We start from the raw sequence: 7,711 nt of genomic DNA on the forward strand, positions 1-7,711 counted from the left end.
CACAGAAGGCAGATACAAAAATCACACACGAATGGCCTCAAATTGGATTAAGTGTGAACGGCAGAATTAATACATTTACTACTGTAGAAATATAAAGCTGTTAATCAATAGATTTAGAATTAGGATGGAATCAAAAGGAAACATTGTTACCCCGTTTCAGTCACTCTGAGATGGGTATAATTCATACTTACTGGGACCCTTAGCATAATTTCTTTACTGGCTTAAAATACATAGGAAACAAAAAGCAGTTAAAAGCACTCCATGACTGAGTCTAAAAAAAAAATTACTCTCTGTATTTCCTTATCATCATGTTTTTTTTAATTTACAATTTAAATGCAGCTTTGTGGCCCCTAACTAAAAAAGAAAGCCAAAAGTCCTGCAAAAGAAGCAAAGCCTTTTTGATAAGCAGATAAGCTGACAACCACACACCCAGACACCTCTCCAGACACAGTTTTGTTGTGGTTAGTGCTCATTGAGCCCAGAGAGTATGGCCACCTCTAGATGGGGCATCTTGTTAGCAATACGGCTGTTGACCTGTTACATGGCACAGAGCGGATGCAGTGACTGAAATGGGCATCAAGTTCATGTCAGATTAGAGAAGGTCCCAGATAAGAAAGGGAGAAGAATTGGGACTCAAGTCAAAGCTGCCAGACAGGGTGATACACTGAGCCAGCTGCATCGGCTCAGGTGCCAGCCTCCTTGCCCACATTCTCTTGGTCCACACAAAGCCCTCTTGGCTCCAGCACCAAGATTTCTTCATTGTTGCCCAGTATTATGCCAGGGGGATCTGTTAAGGTCTCAGCTTCTAAGCTTGTCTTTCCTGCTGCAGGTGTTTGACAAACATGGGGGATCTTTCCATCCATTGTGGTCACAAAGTGGCTTTCGGCTCTTGCATCACTGATCATGGCCAAGACTTTTTCAGAAGAACAGGAACCCTGCTAGAAGCTGAACTTCTGAGTGGTGGGAAACATTTCAACCTCTTATTGTTCATACCTGCAACCATCCTCCAAGATGCCTGTGCTTGTCCTGTGGTCTTTTACCATCTTTTCTTCCCAGGTCCCCTCCTCTGTTCGTCTGCATAACTGCTTGGGAAAGGGCTGTTGAGCTTTCCAGAAGCAGAGTACGTATGGCTCATTTACTCCTGATCCAGATCCCCAATGAGCTCTCATCAAGTGACCATGATACTTTCATTTAGATCTGGAAGTTCAAAAATTCAAAATGCAAATATGGACCTGATGAATGCCAGGATTCTGCCAAGGTAAAAGGGGCCCCAGGATGGCAAGGCTGTATCCACCCCTCTTCCATGGTGCTGTGGCTATCACCCTAGGGCTCCTCAGGCACCTGTCTGGCCAGAATGGGTACAGGTGCTGGCCCAAGGACAAGAGTGCAGACAGCACACGTGTATCCTGCTCAGACATGCAGGGGGGCAGGGACGTCCAATGGCAGTGCAGAGAGGGTCATGCTGTCTTTCCATAGGAGGTGGGGACTGCAGTGGTCACACTCAACTTCCCTAGGGCTTCCAAGTGGTGTGTGTTACCGACAGGGTGCAGGTGATGGGTCTAGAGGGGATGGTCTTCTTTTCCTGCCTATTTCTGACAACCTCTATGACTGGCCTGCACCACCAGCTGCTGGACACAGTCTCTCCTAAAACTCCTAGCTTCCCCACCTTCTGCAGGCATGTCCAGGACAAGCACAGACTTAGGGGCCCTACGGAGCTGCCTGCCTCAGCTCCTAAACTGCTTTGTGGCCTGGGGCAGGCATTCTTACCTTCTCTGAGCTGTGGTTTCTTGGTGTACAAATGGCAATGGACAGCCCAAGCTCACAGCCCAGGGGCTCCCCAAAGTCTTCCTTGGCCCTCAGCCCAGGGAAGAAGTGGCTCCTGCTATAGCTGGCCTTGTCTATTCTTGTTATAGCAGTTTCTACACTAATCAGTAGATGTCCCTCTCTGGCCTTCTTTCTCTCCCATTGTGTGTGCTGGAGGGTGTGGGGGGGAGGGGGGAGGCTGGTTATTTCATTGTGAATCTCCAACCTTTAGCCAGCCCAGTACAAAGCTGGCTCCCAATCAGTGTTCGTGTGAGCAGTGCACGAACTGCTGGAATTCCCCTTTACCCCCTTCTCTGTCTGATGCAACTCTCCCCTCCCCTGAGATGGCTTCCTTTCTGGGCAATCGCTGCTTTGTGAAGAGATGAGCCTCAGCACTTTGTGGAGCTCTTCCAGGGCACTCCCAGACATTCTCTGGGAAGTGAATAGTGGGTCACTTCCATTCCCTGGCTGACAGCTACTTGCCTGGCTCAACTGGGCTCACAGAGGAGGGCTTCTCTTCTGCTCCAGCAGAAAAGGTCCCAGTCACATCCATGAGCTAAGCCTCCATGGGCATCAGGGCATGTCAGACAAAGGTCCTGACATCCAGGAGCCAAACACCTATGCAAGGAGATGAGGTACATGCAAGGTTGCCAGCGCAGAGTTCAGCCTCCAAGAGAAAGGGAACAGGAGGGAGGCATGAGGCAGGGGGAATAATATGGCACAGGTCTGTACAAATACTCTGTGGGGGTGTGACCAGACCCTGTGCTTCTGTGCATGTGCCTAAGGTGTGTGAACCCCTAGGCATACCAGGAGCAGACATCCATTTGGGCTGCCCCAGGTTGGTGGGGGCAACCGTAAGGTTGTGGGGACTATTGCATGGGCATCAGAAAAAAACAGACACAGTATGTTCATTTCTAGGGTAACCAAAACCATTTGCTGGTAGGGTTGTAGAACCACCCAACCTATTTGGAATGCTGTTAGGAAATTTCTAAGAATTAAGTATAGACTCATTCTGTGCTCCAGCGATTTTGCTACTTGTATGGATCCAGAAGCAATGAAAGCTTATATCCACAAAGTGTTCACCAGTGCTGGCAGCAGCTTTTTCATAATACCCCCAAACAGGACACAACTTGGATGTCCATTAACAAGAAAATGGATACACAAATTGTGGTGTGGTCACATAATGGAATACTACTCAGTGGTAAAAAAAGTTACAGACTGACACAAAACAGTACACATTATGACTGCATTTGTGTGAAGCTTAAGAACGGGCAGAATAAATCCAAAGTGACGTGTACAATTAGCTGTTTTGGCAGGTGGGGGCATGCTAGGGAGGGCAGGAGGAGTCTCTTAGGGGTGATGAGATGTTCTGTATCTGGTGGTGACTAGGGAGGATACATTTGTCGAAAGTCATCCAACTGTATGTTTGACATTTGTGCATCAAATATACCTCAACAAAGTTAACTTTATTAAAAAACACTCTTGTTTGAAGGCAGAATTCCTTTCTTAACCAAAGAGTGGAGTCACAACTGTTTGTGGAGTTTGCAGATCTGAGCCACCTCACAGGTCTGCAACCCCTTCGCTAAATGTGAACCAGGTGCCCTTGAGAAAAGACCACACCTATTACCCTAGTTGGATGTCACAAAAGTCCTCCAAACCTCTCCCGGGGGGTCTGTGACCTTTCCCGATGGTGGCTGTGTCCTGGGACAAAAAGAGTCGTTCTGGCAAATGTCTATTCCCATGTAATTACTGGGGGACAGGAGTACTTTAATTATTCAGGACACTAGGTTGGCACTGGCTCTGAGTTGTCACTGATCTGAGGGAACTTGAAAATACCACTGTGGCCCTGCAGCAAGGTGGAGGCTTACGGAGGTCAGGTGATACAGAGTTTTGTCCTAAGTGTTGACCTGTGTTCATTTCCCAGTTTCCAGTGCATAGTTGGAAGAGCTACATTTGGCTGTGGGCAGGGTGTCCGTGTCAGCTTTTCTGCCTTGGAGTGAATGCTCTTTTGGTAGGAAATGGAGGGAAGGTGAAAGTCCCCTCTCTGTGTTGATGGTAAATCAAGGGTAAGTAATTCTCCATCCTGGGGGAATCTCAGAGATTAGCGGTGCTATCATGGACTTGGGCAGTTTAAGGGAAGAGGTTCTTAATATAACCCCTTGTCCCTCACCCGTTTAACCTACATTGAAGACAAGTGCATGCTGGAGAAAGGCAGCTTGTCAAGGTAAACTTACAACTGATGGGTCATTTCACTTGCCACTGCTGTTCTAGATGAAACACCTTTTCTGGGCACTAATGGGTGACTTTGGTTCTCTATGTCAATGTATAAGATCCACCAGAAACTGTCTGCTCATGTCGAGGACTGCCAACAGCATGCTCTCCCCTCTTGCCTCAGGTTCCTGCCAGTTTTCCTACCTCCATAATAGAGCTGGCAAAGATGCCACACAGAACACAGTGCTGGACCTCACTACTGGCATCGTTACATTGATTGCAACTGCCCCAGTAAGACACAGAGGTGGGAGAAAATCTCCATAAATATTAAGAACCCTATTACCTTGATGACATTTCGGTGGACTGTACAGAGCTCTTCAGAACTCCCCAACAAAGTGAAAAATACATCAGTATACCTGAAAAATAAGCATGACACTTGCTGAGACTTTTGGATTTTGAAGGCAACCTATGTGCTATTTGGTTATGCTATCCCAACACATTTACCAAGGAATGAGTAAGGCCACCAGTTTTGAGTGGGACCCCTGGGCCTCATCTTCTAACAGACCCAGTGGTGCTCAAGTGTTCATGGCCAACAGCAGTTCTGTAGAGAACCCCAGTGAGCAAATCATAGTACAGACTCTAGTGATCTGGAACAAAGTCATGACCTCTTCCGCATAGAACTATTCTCCTTTCTAAGAAACAGCTTCTGGCATACTGCCAGAAGATGTTGCTAAACATCTTACATTGGTTCTGGTAGGGGCTGAGCTGCTGACCAGAGGACATCGATGGACTCCATAATCCTGAGCTGCCCATCATAGATGAGGTGTGATCTGATCTACCCACCTATAAAGTCAAGCGCATACATCTGAAGTCTATCATCTAGGGGAGATGGTGCATAAGAGGTTGTGCTTGAGAAAACCCAGACGGCACATGTCAGTTGCTTGAGCAGGTGGCTCGGCCCCTGTGACATGTACTCCTGATTGCTGCCTCCTCTTCCTCATTCTATGTCTCATGGGAAGTTCCTTAGGACCAGATGGTGGAGCAGGCCTGCTTTCAGATGGTTCTCTGTGATGTGCTGGTTCCAGCTGAGAGCAGGCTATGAGAGATACAGCCCCAATCTGGAGTGTCCTTGAAAGACGGTGGGGAAGAAAAATCATCCCAGTGGATAAGGCTTCCACAGAACAAATGTTTTTCACGTTTCTGGACTGAACGACATCCAGGAGAATGAACCTACACTTAATGGTTCTTAATGGGATGATCCTCCTGGCCTCAACTTGGGGATATTGGCAATGTCGGGACATTTTTGATTGTCACATCTAGGTGGATGGCACTACTGGCATCTGGTGGGTAGGGGTCCACCAGGGATGTTGCTAAACTGTACCTTACAATGTACAGACAACAGTCCCCTACAGAAGAGAATTATCTGACCCCAAATGTCATTAACGGCACTGTTAAGAAACCCCATAGATGGCTCTCTCAGAATGTGCATAGGGCATGAAGATATTTGTGCCCCATGTTTATGCTCATTACAAGTACACTGTGTAGAAAATACTGTCAAGAATCAGGTGGACAAGATGGCATGTTCTGTGATGCGAACCAACTCTTTCACTGGCCATCCAGATGTTTGCTCAATGGATCCCTATATAAAGAGACCCTGGCTGCAGGGACGGAGGCTATGGATGAGCACAACCACAGATTTTCTCTCACCAAGGCGAGCCTGATCACCTCTGCCAGAGTCACCTCTGACAGCAGAGATCAGCACAGAGCCTCCCGCATGGCTTGATGGAGATGGCCAGCCAGACCCTTGGTGGCTTGTTGATTACACTGGATCCCTTCCATTATGGAGGGAAAACAATTTCCCCACACTTAGAATAGATGTATTCTGGATTCAGATTTGCTTCCTTGTCAAAAATTACCATTCATGGACTTGGCGGATGACTCGTTCACTATTATGGTATTCCACAGTGTAGCTTCTGGTGAAGAATGTTGGTTTTACAGCAATGGGATCATGTGCATGGAATTCACTTTCTACACATCCCATTGACCCAGAAGCAGCTGGTCTTATAGAGCTGTAGAATGGCCTACTGAAGATTTCGTTATGATGTCAGCAGGGAGACAACTCCCAGAAAGGTGGGAGTTCGGTCTTACAGATGGAGTTTGTGATTTGAATCAGCAACTGCCATATGGTGGTGTCTGTCCCATGGCCAGAACACACGGTGTGGGAAACAAGGGGTAAGTGTGAGAGTGACTCTTGTCATCGTAATGCATCCTAAACAGGAACCTATTCTTCCCTGCCCCATACCCCAAGCTCTCCTGGTTTGTAGGTCTTAGTTACCAAGGAAGGAGTGCCTCAACGCGGGCTACACAGTGGTGTCACTGAATGGGAAGCTGACACCTGGCCATTTGAGGTTTCTCAAACTACTCCATCAATGCAGAGAAGGGAGTTACCACACCAGCAGGGTGCCTGGACTTCATTATCAAGGAACACTTGAGTTGCTGCTATCCAGTGGGTGTCAAGGCGTTGATGTCTGAAATCCACGGAGCTCTTTGGGGTGTCTTTAATGATATCCATGTCCTGAAATAAAAGTTAATGGTAAACTACAACAGGCAACAGAAGGACTTGTGAGGATTGGGATCCTTCGGAAATGAAAGTTGGGGTTATCCGTCTGGTAAAGAATCCCAACAAGCTGAGGTTCTGGGTGCAAAGGGAACAGGACTGGTTCCTGAAAGAATTGGGTTATGAATATCAACCATGGTCCCACAGCCAGTTATAGACATGATGACTATGGCAGACAGGTGTTTTTTCTTACTTTCTTCCGTGTTCGGCGTGTGTGTATATGTGTATGCACACACGTGCACATGTACACATACATGGATGTACACATACTTACATAATGCATGTGCCAAGGTAGAAGGACACACATACACGGAAGACTTGCTTTTTCCTTTTGCTTCCAGTTTCTCTTGGCCTCATCCTGGCAACAGCCCTTCACTTGGCAGCTACAGTTTGTTCCAATTTTGTTACTCCCCCATATGGAGGAGGAGATACCATGTACCCTCAGAGATACCCGCCACTCTTGCCGGTGTGAACCCAGCTCTACGGGGATCCTCCTCTGGACTACTGAAGCACCAGCACCACTTGGACAGCCTCCCTTTGCAGAGGGCTGAGGCCAGCTCTGTGGAGCTCACCCTCTCCCCTTGCAGTTTTGAACAACCTGGCCTCTTGGTCTTGCTCCCCAGTCCCGTGCTGAGCTGCTTCCCACAGATGCTCTCGCCATATGACCTCTGTGCTCCTTTTTTGTATGTTTTAGTCTTCCGATACCTGTTCCTCCAGTTCCCCAATTTCTTTTTTCCTAAATAACTCATGGACTCCTTGATTTGGTTGGGGCCTTAGAGATCCTGTCTCTGAGTCCATTTTCATTTTAAGGATAAACAATACCTAGGGGTGCCTGGGTGGCTCACTCAGTTAAGCGTCTGACTCTTGATTTTGGCTCAGGTCATGATCTCATGGTTCATGAATTTGAGCCACGCATTGGGCTCCATGCTGACAGCATGGAGCCTGCTTGGGATCCTCTCCCTCCTCTCTTCCTCTCCCATGCTCATGCTCTCTCTCTCTCTCTCTCTCTCAAAAATAAATAAATAAACTTAACAATAAAAAAATAATAAACAACACCTGAAACTAACATAACACTTCGTG

The 7,711-nt window shown here is 47.3% G+C and overlaps 1 long non-coding RNA gene across 1 annotated transcript; it reads right to left on the reverse strand.

Moving 5' to 3' along the window:
* Positions 1–712: 712 nt before the first annotated feature.
* LOC125168957 (uncharacterized) lies at positions 713–6,584 on the reverse strand. Its single transcript, XR_007153354.1, has 3 exons — positions 6,350–6,584; positions 4,358–4,430; positions 713–1,197 (listed from the first exon to the last, which is right to left on the reverse strand). It is a non-coding gene; the product is annotated as an uncharacterized LOC125168957 (long non-coding RNA).
* Between the last annotated feature and the right edge of the window lie 1,127 nt (positions 6,585–7,711).

This window comes from Prionailurus viverrinus, chromosome B3 (assembly GCF_022837055.1).
Source record: "Prionailurus viverrinus isolate Anna chromosome B3, UM_Priviv_1.0, whole genome shotgun sequence".
NCBI classification, from domain to species: Eukaryota; Metazoa; Chordata; class Mammalia; order Carnivora; family Felidae; genus Prionailurus; species Prionailurus viverrinus.